Below are 15,881 nucleotides of genomic sequence, written 5' to 3'. Positions count from 1 at the left end.
GTTATTGATTTGTACAAAATGAAATGTCTTGTGATGGACTGATCCAAGGTTTTCAATGGTTAAAGTCTCGTGCAATAAATCTATATGGTGTATCTCAAGGCGACTGATCAGTTTGTTTCACTAACAACAACTGGGTACAACAACTGTGGCAGTTGATCTTGAAAGAGCACCTGTAATCTCCATATTTCAGCTTTTTTCTTATAAACATTTTTTCGACTTTAATCTTGAAGTTTTGACTTTATTCTCAAGATGATCAACAATATTTTTTCTTCTTAATATGGTCCTAATACTCCATCGTAGTATCATGATACTAAAAACAAACAAACAAAGAAGCGCGTGGACACTGAAGGTTGGGATGTCTTGCTTCATATAAGGAAAGACAACCTTGAGATCGCTGCAGTTCCTGCTGGTCTTGCATAGATCCCAGGTGCCCCAGTACGTCTGTAAGGATAGAAGAATGTGTGTATGTTTTATTGGAAGAGAGCACATCCTTGTGAAGGTCGGACCACAACGAGCAGAGAGGTTCATCACATCTTTTTCCATCTCCCACACTGTCTCTGACGTCAGCCAGGGATTTTATCACACATGAATGAAGATGATGGAAAGGTGACTCTCTATGGTTTAGCTACGGACTGAAAGTACCTCAGGCATCTGTTACAAACAGGCATAGAAGATCATTCATTGTATGTACACAAGCACACACACACAGAGCTTATCGCTTTAACATCTGAAGTCCAGCTTTGGGTTTTATAGTCTTGGCTTGGCTTTCAGGATTCCTGAAATAGATATCGCAGAGCACAGAAGTGGGTGAGACTACAATGTCAAAGGCAATCTTTCTACTTTTCTGTTTTGCTTCCATTATTGAATCCGATTTCATTACTGGCTGCTACAAAAGTCACTTAGGCCATAAGCTGCTGAGAAATAACTGTAAATATTTCCTTTGTAACCCACAGAGCCTTGATGTAACTGACCACGGTCCTGCTGGGTTGTGATTCTCCGGTTATCTTTCCTCTGATTTGTGAGTGCTGTGACCTGTAAATCTATTATTGGGGTGTATTTACTGGAGAATGTAAAACCTGCACATCAACAACAAGCTGACAGGCTCAGCTTGTTGCACAATACAGGTGTTTTGCTTTCATCTGTTTCACAGCGTGATACTAAGTGGTGTCACTCAACAACACTCCGTCCATTTAACAATGTCATAGTTTTGGCCATGGCATCACACTTTAGATATTTAATATAGCTGTTGTGGTGACTCAGTGTCAATTCTCACACTGTGGCAGTGATAACCACACAGCACCCTGCTTGCTCAGTCAACTCTCCTCCCGGCTCTTCTGATAGTGTCACCACACAGACTGAAGCAGCTGCCACATGTCTGATGTTTCTTTTAAAACATGACTAAAGTGAGGGAGCTTGCCTGTAACTGTTGAAATATTGCATAGTTATTTCTCATGGACCTGGCTAAAATATGCTGCATGGCTTGTAGCTTGTACTTTATCATAGATATCTTATGAGACATGGTTGAAGCCAGGGGCACAACCCACTGATAAGTGACAATATTTGGACCAGAGGGTGGAGTGCAACAGGAGTGTAGACCTTGGATGCCAAATGAACTTTAATAGCACACCACGATACTTGTCAGAGAACTGAAACAGAAGAAGTCCAAAATGCACACATACTCTAAACACTGCTGAAATATCTAGTTCAGAGACTGAATTTAGCTGAAGTGATGCCTAGCTTACAGCTGGTGGACTATTTGAACGCTCACTTGCCCCTCAAAGCCTTAATAAAACAACACGTTAACCAAGTGAATTTAGTGATAGAGACCCCAAAAACCTATTTTTGTAGGAGATTTATAAACATGTTTGTGTCATATGGTCATATGCCTCCGCTTTATTATATATACTAGATATTGTGCCTACAGAAATATGCCCAAGGGATCCTTATCAGCTATGAAACATGCTGCCCCTGTTGGGACACTAGTCATACTTGTAAGACTTTTTCATTTACATTTTGTGTTTAATCTATGTGGAGCCTACAACTAGCCTATACAAGTGGCTAGGTCAGTGCAGCAGGCATACTTAGTTCTATTTCCAGAAACGTGCACATCAGAATATGTTTTATACTGTAGGTTTGCGCTTCCGTTATGATGCGCAGACAGCATATATATTTAATAGAGGTGGGAATCACCATATATCCCACGATACGATATTATCACAATACTTAATGCACGATACGATATTATTGCAATTTTTTAAAATATTTTGCGATATTCAGATTCTGTACATAAAGGTAAACTTTATCAATATTCATTTTATCTAATGTCAAAGTCTCGCACTCAGTCTTTCTCTCATTTCAGTCAGTTTTATTGTTGACAAACTGAACGGTTTGTATTACAGTCTAGTCCAACTTAACTGAATGCAACCATCTGGTACAATTATAGCTATTCTGAACTATGCAATTTATGAAAACTATGCAGCCCATTCAGCAACTGAAGAATTTGACAGTAAATGAAAACAAAATATAATTTTACATTAAATAAAAAAAGTTTTAAACTTAATTAACATAAAACATGTCTTAAATTAAAATAAGTAAACTGTCATGTTTATTGCTGCCAAAAAAAAGCTAAACACATTTGGACAGTGAAGGAATGTCAGGATTCTTGCTCAGAAAAAGGATCAACAGGCTCTGAAGTCAGAGCACAAAAACATTTTTGTAACAAAATATCGATTTCTGCTGTCCCTGTATCGATACATTATTAGAAAACAAAATATCACAATACTACACAGAATCGATTTTTTCCCCACCCCTAATATTTAACACAGACGTATAAATCCCCTGTCACAGTGTGTAAAATACCACTACATGTCACAAGATAGCAGATTGCAGTCAACAAAATACATTGGCCACAGAAATAAAACACAGTTACATGGAACAGTGACATTCATTTCAGCCACTGTATTCAAAACTCCCACCCTTACTATAAGGTAAATAATATTAACTCCTAATCAAATCTAATTTTTTGACAGCTACTAAGATCTAATTACTATTTGTCAATAACAGCATTAGGTCCCACAAACCAACACAAATCTCTGTCTGAATGAGGACTTAGATAAGATCTTTCTTTTAGTCTGGCTATCATCACTCTGTGTTCTTGGTTAACTTTACGTTAGCAGGCAAAGCTAAAGTTGTATTAGCACTATAATCTGGATGTTTTTGTACTGGATGCAGTTTCTACTTTTTATTTATATGTTATGTTCTTATCCTTTTGTGTCATAAAAATAAAGGTAATTGTCCATATTGCCACCCATTAAAAACTGTACCGCTCCACCATTTTCCTCTTCGTACACATTAACTGAAATTAAGCTACCTGTAGGCTAGTTGCACTAGAAGAAAAACATTTTTTCTGTCTTTCTGTCCACTTGGAATGCAGATAACTGAAGACACTTTTTAATGCAAGTAACAACATAATTGTAACTGTAATGTAATTACTGAATTTAGTACATTACGTTACTGAAAAAATGTAATGTGTTTACAATAACTCATTACAGTGTGTTGCTATTATAATATATATATTATATTATTAACACTGGTTAACAACATTGGTTAATAATAGGTATTATAAAGTGTTAACCAGTGCAGTCAACTTGAATTTTTGGAGACAAGTTGCCTCAAGTGGCCAGTTTTGCTGGCATTTGCTTTTTCATCACTGTAGTTTTCTCCTTATCTTTTACATACAGTATGTAGTTTATATGTATTTTCCATTTGAACTCCATTCTCCAGCACTTAGATTGACCTAGCAGCTGACTTGAGGCTCAAGGCCATAATACGTGTGTTTGGAATTTGTGAAGTTTCTACATCGGCTTCTTTTAGCCTGTACAAATAACTTCCTTCTCTGCATAGAAATATGCAGAGAACCCTAATTCCAGATGACACTTCAGGGTCGGTGCATCTGCTACATCCATAAAAAAAAAAAAGAAATCATATCTGGTTGTGGTATGTGTCTGTTCCTCTGTATCCACTGGCTCAGCAGGCATGATAAAAGCGTTACAAAAGACTGACAATAGTGTTAGTCTATCATCTGCAAGCACAGAGACTCACAGCACAGCTGCAGCCACTGCATTATATGGAACAGTCTTAGCAGGGGCTGACTCATACAAAATACTCCAACCAACCCCCTACTCCCAAATTTTCTCTTGCAAACACTCTCTCTCTGTCACACACACACACACACACACACACACACACACACACACACACACACACACACACACACACACACTGTCTCTCTCTCTCATTCGGCCAGCTGCAGCGTTTAGCACTGAGCAAACACTTATTTCACCTGGACAGAGATGTGAAAAGTATTGATCGCATTAACGTCTAGGTGTAAAGACAAACATGCCTGAAACGAATGCACACATACACACAAGTCTGAGCAAACATCAAACAGCTCACACAGAAAAACGCAGAGAACTATATTTTCACCCCACACAAGCACTGTTTTCATTTATGCAAGTGAACGCACATGCAAACTCACATACACCATGCAACATTGATTACTCTCGCTGCATTAAAGCCAGACATTAAGCCTTAAGCTCCACAGCATCCAGAAGCGACACCTTAGCCCGGGATTTAATTTTGTGTGGCGGCGGGCGTTAGAAAAACACATGATGTAGCCAGTTGTTTTGGAGGGCAAATGGAGCCGCCATCATAAAGAGCGGTTTTATTAGCTGTTGCTTGATTTGTTCCTGCAGCCTGGAGAGTGAACTTCTAAATCAATGCGTCCAGCTGTTCTCCAAGCTAGCTGGGGCTCTCTGAGCCGCGCAGCAGGTGTATGGCCCACTCAGCCCAGTCACACACACCCGCTCACATAACAAATAATAACAGCCTCCACACACGGCCCATCCATCACTGTTATGGCCCAGCCCTGGAGACTGACGCTCACGCACACATGCACGCACTCAGGGACTGCGAGTGTGTGTGTGTGTGCGCAAGTCTGGAACACAAAGCACACACACTTCCTCGTCCACAGTTGTGGAAACACACAGTGACACGAATTCCTGCACATATTATTTGCACGCACGTGTTGGTGTTTCAATACTTGTGAGAACCCTTGTTAAATCTTCTTGTTCCTAACTCATACCTTAACCACCAGAATTACATGCTCGACACTCAACACTCAATGCTTTACACTTACCCCGGCCTTAAACTGATGTAACCTTAACCTGTAATCTCTATAAATAGATATCTGCATATAAATGTGCCAAATCTGTAGGTAAGGGCTGAGAATTTTTGGTACAGAGAGATTTCTGGTTTCCATTCGTAGTGGGATTAGACCTATTGCCCAGTCGAGTTTGAGTAGGCTTTGGGTGCGTTCCAATAAATAGTTCACATGGGGAGCAAAAAAGGGAAGGATATGATATAAAACGTAATATTGAAACTAATGACAACAATTTTAAAGCTTTTAAGAGTTTTTTAATCATTAAACCACAGCTAGTGAATCAAACAGGAAGTCTTGAATCAGATGCCCCTTATTTGCAAGGATAAGCACACCAGTAACACACATATACTGTATGCATACATATCAACACAAGTGCATCGGAGTGGGTATAGAATGGGCACCCTGCACACACATATTCACCCCCATTATAGTTACATACAAAACCCATTTTATAACCAATCAAGGAGCTGAAGTTGATTCATAAATCTGTTTATCCCCTGCTGCTGTTGCTGCTGCCCATGCATGTTACCCAGTATGTTTCAAGGAATCACCCAGTATCAACACCACTATATATCTCATTAGTGGTGTGTATAGAGATTAGCCCTTCATTCATTTTCACTGTGTTAGTTGGTGGTAAAAATCTCAGAGACCTGATCTGCACGGTTAAATACAACAGAGCTAAGTAAGAAAACCTAAATTGCCAGCAGCTCACAAATGCAACAGCTGGACAGCGGTGAGGCTGAAAATCAATCAGCCGTCCAAACAGCGAGGTTCCACATCTGGTGTAACTCAAAACTAGAGGGGGAGGTGAGGTGATTCAGCAGGTGATGGCAGCAAACTTCACCAAAGAATGAAAGTGAGATGAGAAGAAAGGCTGCAAGGAAGGAGCAAAGGAAAGCAAAGGAAAATAAAATAAAATGAAGATGAGTGAAAGGAAAGAAAAAGGGCATGGCTGAAAAGGAAGGGATATGAGCGGAGGAAGGACAGAAGAGAAGAGGAAAGAAAAGATGAGAAATAAAAGCAGGGATAAAGTGACAGTGAGGAGGATGAGGAGCAGAAAAAAATGGGAGAGGGAAGAGGAAATATAACTGAAGCCCATAAACAGCTTGGTCTTCATGAAACCTGTGAACATGCTCAACCTGCTTCCCACCAAGCCAGAAGCTCCCCAGTGTAACTGGCAGTCAACACTATGTCAAATTCAATGACACTTTATAACTGTACGGGAATGCATGCATGCATGCATGCATGTATGTATGGGTATGCATATTTTTATGCGTCTGTGTGTGAGACCAAGTATCAGAAAAGCAACTGCTCAGGCTAAAAGGACATATCTGCTTCAGTTCTTAACAGCTGCCCCCTGCAGTTGCCCTTTTCCACACATGAAAGAGCAACAGTCACACTGTGTGTACACGCGTTTGTGTGTGTACAGTGTGTAAGACATGAAAGAGTGAGGCAGCAGCAGGCATCAAGGAAATATTCAGTGTCTTGTAAATCAGCGCTATACGATGTGTGCCTTGAACAAAACACTTTGCGTGTGTGGGAAAGTGTAATTTATACATGTAGGTTTGTTACCTGCTGTTACTGATTAGATGTATAACACTGGCTCAAACATGATCTATCTATCAATCTATTGATCTATCGTAATCTCTGAGTTTCTGCCTCTAGTTTATTTTTGCTTTACGACGTTAGAAAAGTTCAGGAAACCTTACATGGTTCTCTTGCTTGAAAAACCACAGATGGGAGTCTGTATATAAATACTGGCAAAGTGCTCTGCATGTCCTTCATTTACCCGAACCATATCTCGCCAAGCATGTAGTTCTTCAATGGCACTGTAGTCATTCAGAAAATGCAAACTGCTCAACAAGTATATTTAATTTTCCTAGAAGACAGCATTGGTACCATACAAAGAAGACTTTTGCATCACATAAGTGACAAATCCCATTAGTGATTTGTCATCCCAGTAGAGATTTGTCACTAAACCTATTCAAACAGACCTTAAAGGACACACAAATGGTAAACAGTAAATATTAATCACACAGATCATACAATTGTCCCTCAGAGTTTTTAGATTTGCTCTTCTGTGATGTCCCCGTTTTCATGCACTAACACTACTAGCACTGCAGAGCAATCATTTCTTTTTGAAAAGACTTCGGAGTAAAAAGAGTTCTGGTTTCACGGGTCAAGTCTCAAATTAGCACTAAGGTGTGTATTGTCACTGTTATCTTTTTTTTCCTCCTTCAAGTTATACAAAGCTCAGTTGTAGTGCTTAGGAGGTTGTGGTCTCCATTGCTGGACAGCATCTCCAACACTGACACACCCAAGTTTAGGGGGAAAAAAAACAACCTTGATTTTTAGCACAAAAGGTTTTTTGCTCACATTTGTGTTCGTGCCACCTTTTCCTCCACTGGGGATTTCTTAATGAGCCCATCATGACCATGTCTCCTTTAGCCTTTTATGTAATTCTTATAATTTTCCAGTGTCGTGCTCTTTAACATACAGTTTGTTGTCCCTCTGAGCACTGACAGCATTTCATATGTGACATTTAATTTCCTTAACATAACAATTGGGTGTTGGGTCAGCTTCTACGGCGGCTCGCTTTACAGGGTGATATATCATCTGGTGTGAACCAGGTCAGTGCCTACAATTGCTGAGCAGCCGTCAGCCAACAGAGGAGGAAAATGGCCAAGGAAAGTATAAAACAGATGAGCTTTCAATTAGTACACAGCTTTACATTTGAAGAGCCACAGCCTGTGTGTGTGCGTGAGTGAATAAAGTAAAGCTTCCTGTGAGGAAGTTAGTGCTGCTCACCAAACCTCTCCTAGAAATTCCCCTTTTTAGTAAATGTAAACTTTCATTAGGTAGCTCATGTATCCTGAAATATCAAACTTTATTTTTTACTTTCTCCAAGTTTCCACGTCTTGTATTTTTCTTTTTTCTAATGTGGGAAAAAATATAAAGCTTTTGTTAGACCGAAGCCACAGAGATACAAACTTGGAAGTTGTGTTGACTTTCTTTAAGGACTAACCTGCGTGAGTTTCAGATACGAAGTCAAATCAAACTAAAAACTCTCACATTGTCAGTTAAGACCTGACCCTTGATCACAGCTTGCCTTTTTCATTTTCCAGATTATAGTTTTTTATTTAAAAGTTAAAATATCTTTTCAATCCATTCAAAATATAAAATTAAAAATAAAAAGCTAACAGAAAAATCACAAAAATTCTTTCATATTTAGCAGGAGTAATAAATAATGAGCAAAAGAACATATGAAAACAAATGCAAACTACAGTTAAAGAACTTGCACACTCTTGCTGATCTCACTTCACTTCCTCTGTTTCAAAAACTATCGTCACCTTGCTTCTGCTAGCCGCTAGACAAAATAATCCGTAAGGTCCAATCAAAACACAGGGTCGTTTGGTCACGACCTGCGTAGTAAAAGAGAGACAGGGGTTGTATTTTTCCTCCAAAGAGAATTCCCACCTCGTTTCTCCGTCTTTCTCCATGTTTCCGCCTCTGCGACTCTTCAATGCCACAGACCCTCTGGCTGATTTGGCGGCTCAGGCTATTAATCACATGGTTTTAACGGTGCTGCTAAGGCAGAGGTGAGCGAGCAGCAGAGCAGGTGACCCTCCCTAACCGCGCTCCCGACCCTCATCAACCCCCAAACACCATGTCTGTGCCCCGATAAATTCACAGCAAGACTTTGACTGAGTCTGTTTTTCATCCTTCCTCTCACTTCCTGCCTGATGTCATCACTATATACTTAATAATGGACAACAAGGAGATCTAATGAGACTGACAGAAGGTGTGTGTGTTTGTGTGAGTGAGTGTGCAAAACAGAAATAACTAATAATGTAGAGCACTCACATTTATATAGTGCTTTTCTATTTGACATTCATGGCTGATTTAGAATCACCTGGAAATTCACACACATACAGAGAGAAAATATGAACTCCACACAGGAAAACCCGGGTGGGGTTTGAGCTAGGAGCTTTCATGGCGAACCTTCTTGCACCGCATACATGGTTAAATTTCTTTATTAAATCATTTTTTAAACGTTTTTGGAATATATGTTAAAAAAAAAAGAATAAATAAACTTCTCAAATTGGACATTTTTATTATTTTCTTTGTTTTATTTTCAGTGTAATATGAAGTTTAAATGATTGTCTGAATAGGCTACTGCATTTTATTTTTATTGGTTTAACTTGTGTCTGCCAGGAGGAAAGAAGAATGTAAGGATTTGGGCAGAAATACAGTGCAATGTAAACTACCTTGGTTTTATATACAGTGGTCTCTCGCTATAATGCGGTTCACCTTCCGCGGCCTTGCTGTTTCGCGGATTTTTTTGTGCAATTTTGCATGCTTCTTTTTTTTTTTCTCTACAGCGCATTGTGTTCTGTGTCCTGATCGGCTGTAGAGCATTGTCAATCAATCTCGTGCCGTACAGTACAGAATGCGTTCAGATTCAAATTTACATAAATCTGCGATCGCTAGCTTGATGAAGACTAGTGTCTTAGTGTGACTTTGAAGTGCTGTACTGTAGGTTTGTAAGTTTTCTCCCCAACAAACACAACGTCGATGAAACATTTTGCACCGTCAAAGGCACCTGCGGCAGCACCCAAAATGCAGAGGAAGATGCTAACCATCGCACAAAACGTTGGACTTCTGGACATGCTAAAGGAAGGTAGAAGTTACCATATTGTTCAGACCATCAGGCACACCAGATTATAAGGTGCACTAAGCAAAACAAAACAGTCAGATAAGTCAAACTTTACTCAACTCATTCTTCTTGCTTCCTCTACCTCCATACCATTGATTCATTAATGCTGAATTCTCTGACAGCTTCTCTGTTCCCATGTTCTGGACCTGAAAACAAGGTTTGATCTTTGGTTTCATTTTATAATACTGGACTTATTTTTCTACGAAGGTTTGATCGTTGAGAGTGTTTGAACAAGAGAGAAAAGTGTATAAATGTTCATGCCTGTATAGTGTGTAGTGAGGGGTTTTACAGCTGGCTACTTCGCAGATTTCGCTTATCGCGGGTTATTTTTAGTAACTCTCGCGATAAACGAGGGACCACTGTATTTGCATATTCTGGTATAGTATGCTGTGTATATGTAAATTTAATTTATCTGACTACTTTTTAGATTGCAGTTGTTCTACTGTTCTTCTTGCCTTTTTACCGACTATTAATATAACAACATAACAGGCTGATTCCCTTCCCACATATGATGGTCATTGATATTGCCTTCTAATTTACATTTAAAATGGCTTCTAAAGTGAGTTTTTCTGTCAATACGTTGTCAAGAAACCCACACAGGATTTCAACCAGGTCATTACTATTGTTTGTGGCACTCAAATGAGGTAGGAGAACTGTCACAGCATTGTAATTGCTGGTCAGTGACTCAGCTCATGTTTACCTACTGAAATGGGGTTTTGTAAAAGAGGACATGGAATTTTATATTTAAAAACATAATCAACAAAAGAACAAGCCCATTGCCTCTGCATTAAAGAAGGTAAGGTGCTTCAGTTACTGCCCTTAGGATACAGTCCAGATTGGAGTTCTTCTGCTACATACAATGCAGTTGTTACAAAGAAAATGAATGCTTGACCTTGTTTTGGGCCAATCCCAAAGCACATACTTGTGTATAAAGAGCTTTGAAAACATAACTTTGACTTCATGCAAACTATGAAGGCTTTCCAGCTCATGTACAAGTCGAGATTTTTAGCATGTTGAAGACAAGGCTGCAAAAGAATGATGAAGATTATTTTACCTTTTCTTTCTCTGATAGTTACAAGTAGTCAGAGTGTGGAAAAGAGGCACGATGGCCACGGATCAATGACATCGCAGTGCAATGCGGCACTTCAGCCATTGAGCTTGCAATTGAAATCTGCCCGGTTATCTACGCTGGCTACAATGAGACCCTCCTGATCCTTAAACACATGTTGGACCCACTTTGTCGAGCCACCCTAGATCAATCTGTGACTCCACCAGTTGCTCGTTTTCACTTTCCACTAAATATGACCCACGGCTGTGGAAGCATATTCAGGACCACCAGCGCTCCTGGGACAGGTATATTCTCTGACTTTTCCAGCATTGAGACAATGAACATCAGTGGTGTGGTCCAGTCTTTTGAGCCCACAACAGGAAAAATTTCCTACAAAACTGAGTTGATGTACTACTATTCCTGTTCCTACCCCTTAGAATATATGATCAACTACACCCAGCTTAATGTGTCAGCCACCTCTATCATAGTCAAGGACAACAATGGCAGTTTCATCAGCACCTTGAGCATGAAGCTGTTTAGTGATGCCAACTACACCCAACCACTGGTAATCCCACAGTGGGGAATTGAACTGAGGACCGATGTGTATGTTGAGATCAAGGCCACCAACCTCACACGCCAGTATAATGTCCTGCTGGACCGATGCTATGCCACCATTTCCCCTCTGCCATCCAACTCTAGCATCTTCAACTTGTTTGTCTCCTGCTCTAAGGATCAGTTCACAAACATGATTGAGAATGGAGACAGCCAAAGAGCTCGCTTTAAGTTCCCAGCCTTCCGCTTCATCGAACACGAGAAGGAGCCTGTGTCCACCTACTACATCCACTGTGTCATTCGTCTATGTGAAAGGAGCACCTGCAGCACATTCAAGCACTGTGCACAAAGAATGAAGAGGAGCACCCTTGATACTTCTGAAGTGGGCATAACCAAGGCTTACACCATCATCTCTCCAAAGATCATTACCAAAGCTGAAAATGTTGAGTCCAAAGAGCAGCCAATTGTTGTAGAAAAATATAATTCTGATGTCGGGCTCGGTGTGGGTGTTGGTGTCCTTGCCTTTGCTTTCTTAATTGCTCTCATTATTGCAGCTGTGTTTTATAAAAGGTTCAGGAAACATTAAAAAATAGTAGGGAAAACAGCAATCAAATGTCAAATTCAAATATTTGTAAGATTTGTGAATGTGTGTGAAGTCTTTTAAAGCAGTCAGAGTATCCTAAAAAAAAAGCTTTTTGTCTTTCGCAAAGCAACTTGTCAACTTTCTGTCTAAGACTAACCATTACAGCATTGATGATACTGATTTTTGAAAATGACTCTAAAATCCAGCATTGACTTTGTAATCTCTATACTCTATTTATTTATATTTACATTGATGTGTCAAAGCATAGGTCAAAGGCTCATGCTTTTTAGGACTTATTGTTCCTCGTGCATATCTGTAGATAAAGTTATCAGTGTGCCTGTAGGACAGGGTTACGAGTCCAAGATGCATAAATACAAAAAAGGTAACATGACAATATATCCTGTAAAATCCATGAACTTGTATATTAGCTTGAAAGAAATGTAGTTTGCACAATATCTAAAGGATGGAAGAGATAATATATGTAAAACATAATTAAAAAAATAAAAGCAAGAATACCAAATTAACTATATTGTTAATAAAGCTAATTGAGATAAAGATATCCTGATGTAAGAGAGGCTTGAGAACAAATTACACTAAACCCAAAATTACAACAAAGAAATGTATTCATCAAACTAGAATCTTAGTATGTCAAACTCTAAGGTTTCTCTCCATATCTTTTCCTTTGTGAAAGTACTCACTGGTTTTTCAAACTGACGTCATGCCCCATAAGGCCAGTGTATATGTCAGAGGAGGAAGCTGCCTACCTATGTGCAGTATATCTCTGACCCCACTGGGCTACAACTGCCCCATTGCTGTGTGATGTCGTCTGGAGACAGGCTGATAAATGGAAAGAAGAGCCAGAGCTCCCTCGTGAGAGATTCTTGACATGTGACATCTTTAGTAACAACTCCCTGTTTCTCTTTTAGTGCTTTTGTGATGCTAGACGGATTGTTTCCTGCTTCAAATAAAAACAAAGAAAGATATGCCAAAAGTCATCACCATCAAATGATCATTTAAGAATTAAATGCAAAATGCTTTAGATTAGATGGAGGACCTGTAGTTAGGAGTAATTACATAACTTGAAGAAGGTTAAAATTGTAAATTCATTTCAAAGTACCTCAGTTATCTAATTATGATAAAACTTATTAAAGTTGGCTATAGGTAGTTTTGGTCACTTACTAAAATCCTGGTTAATCGCAAATGAAACAACCACATCACATCCTGGAAATATAAGACAGGCAAACAGAGAACATTAAATCTTCTTTGACTGGAAACACTGTTACTGTTTCAGCTGCTGTTGTGATACACTGACTGAGATGGCCATGAAGTGTGAAAGTTCACAATACAAATGAAATACATAAATCACAACTACAAAACAAAGCCAGAAGTGAAAATAAGAATGAGAATAGGTAAATCTAAAATTTAATATCCATTTGGCAGGTTTTGGATCCATCCAGTTCTCAAGTAAGTTAAGTTTACTTCAAAAAATTTCACTTCAGCATTTGGGTCCATAGCGACGCCATACCAGTTGTAAATGATGGGCTAGTCAGCACTATCTGTCAGTGAAATATAGACTGGATAAAAGTGAGGTGGAAAATTCAGAGTTTCAACAGAAACATTTGGCATTGTTGTACAGCCTTTACTGTAAACCTACCCACATATGCGGGTCACTTTCACACACAGCACATGGAGCAAGTTATTCACGGGCTTCATACTAAACCCCGAACCTGATCAGATCATTATTTTTGCTGTAGCAACGGGCAAATCTGGAATTGAACCACTTCCCAGAGTCATGCAGGATTTGATCTATGGCAGTTTAGCACCAACAAGGTTTGGCAGGGAAATGATAAGAGCCAAAGACCAAGAGGAAGGAGGCCCATTTTTTGATTGGTCTCCTGTGTATAGGTATTATATATTTTGAGATATATTCTCTAAGGCTTTATTCAAGGGAGTTTAGTTTACTGGGAAGTCAATTTATCTGCTCGACTGTCCCTGACTCCAGCTGGCATGTGCATGTATGTACATAGCAGATTGAATTTCATTTATGCACAGAATGGAACTTAAGTTCAATCTCAGAGACAGAGATCCTCTGGAGGCAGAAAAGCTCACTGGCTGAGTTAAATTTCAAAGAGATTTTTCTTGTTGGCTTGCAATATACTACAATAGAAGAGAAAGGGACAAAAACAAAGTTGTTTGCTCATTCTGAAGATACAAAAATAGATACAAAATGAGGTGAACAGGTCTGCTAACTAAGAGTGATCTTTTTAGGGTTAAGAAAAACAAGTCCTTAGATTTAGATTAGGTAAATAGTGTAAAAGTATTAAAACATTGTCCCAAAACTTGCAATGAGTTGGGTAGAAGGACAAATATGAATTGTGCTAACATGTTAGCTTGCCAGAGGAGTCCCTAACAGCCATGAAGTACTCTATTAATTCTCAGATGATATATACTTAATAAGCTCCTCCAGAATACTATATTTTTATCTTCTCTCTCAGTGGTTACCACCTTGGCTGCATAACACAAATGGAGAGACCACAGAACAATTTTCATCTAGTAGATGAGCACTTATTGTCAGCAGCACCAGTGATGGTGGAAATCTAGCTAGCTAGCTAACAACAGATTGATTTTTAGGTACATAAAGTGACACTTTAGATGCTTTATCGCATTAGTTCATGCATCATTGTGCTGTTCAGTATTTGCAAATTGTCATTTCAGGCAAGTGCACAACCTGTTCTTTTCTGTGAGATACCACTCTGTTAAAATTCAAATGCTACATATGGATTTATGTAAGCTATGTCTTTACTATGTGAAAGGATATCGAATAAAAAAAGAAATATTGAAATTGACTACCTACTGTTAGTGTTGCTCATGTCATTAGCAATAGCTCATTGTGCTGTTAAGCATGAATGACACCATATCTGAAGAAGAACTACAGTTCCTCTTAGCTAGCTGGCTAGCCAAAAGGCTATTTAGAGGCTTTTGTCCAGATGCAGGGCTGAAAGGTCTAAAAAGGGGGCTAAGGTCTGAAAATGTAACAGACTCAACATTAATCATATTGTATTTTTTATTGAAATCAATATGATACTTTCTGGTTCACACTCAGTAGCTAAATATTTATGTATAAATGGTAGGTAGTTTGAATCGCAGAATCTGAGAAGAAATAAACAACATACATAAAACAAAACAGCTGCAATATAAGCCTGAAAAGGAAAAAGAAACTATCTGACTTCTTTGATATTTCATTACAGATACTTAATATTAGTGTTCCATATCCTTGTGACGGCCTATTACGACCCGGCTGTGCTGATATGGTTACACCCAGTGGCCTTCAGAAGCGGTAGTGAGATGACGGCTGAGCTACAATATGCTAAACATATTATGTGAGTTTATGACTGAACAGCAGGAGGCAGGCAGGCGGGAATCAGGAAACAGGAGGAGGAAGGCCTGCTGTCCATAAACATTGCTGTGTATGCATGTGTGGGAAAGTTTGTGAATGTATAAGAATGTTCCTGAGAGAAAAAGAGAAAAAAATAAACATTTTGAACCCCATAATTTTAATCATTTATTCTTTGGTAGGTTTATGCATTAAGGCCTGATTCTCACAGTAATAATAATAAGAGAAACAAGATCAAATAAATTTAGTTTTTATATCATATACGAAGAAAATTTTGTAATCCATGTTGACTGAGGTCTGTCTCCTTATCTTTTTGTTACCCTTCCTCACTGTGTGCAGATAGTGAAGATGGAAGGGGAAAATAAA

At 39.0% G+C, this 15,881-nt stretch overlaps 1 pseudogene; it reads left to right on the top strand.

The window, feature by feature from the left end:
- Positions 1-10,976: 10,976 nt before the first annotated feature.
- Positions 10,977-12,124, top strand: LOC146556258 (zona pellucida-like domain-containing protein 1 pseudogene; annotated as a pseudogene).
- The last annotated feature ends 3,757 nt before the right edge of the window (positions 12,125-15,881 follow it).

This window comes from Mchenga conophoros, linkage group LG16 (genome assembly GCF_057382185.1).
Source record: "Mchenga conophoros isolate Kocher_MC1m ecotype Shallow Benthic linkage group LG16, M_conophoros_male_GT1.1, whole genome shotgun sequence".
Lineage (NCBI taxonomy): Eukaryota > Metazoa > Chordata > Actinopteri > Cichliformes > Cichlidae > Mchenga > Mchenga conophoros.
Note: the sequence above shows the minus strand (reverse complement) of the source record. Positions and strands in the feature narration are given on the sequence as shown.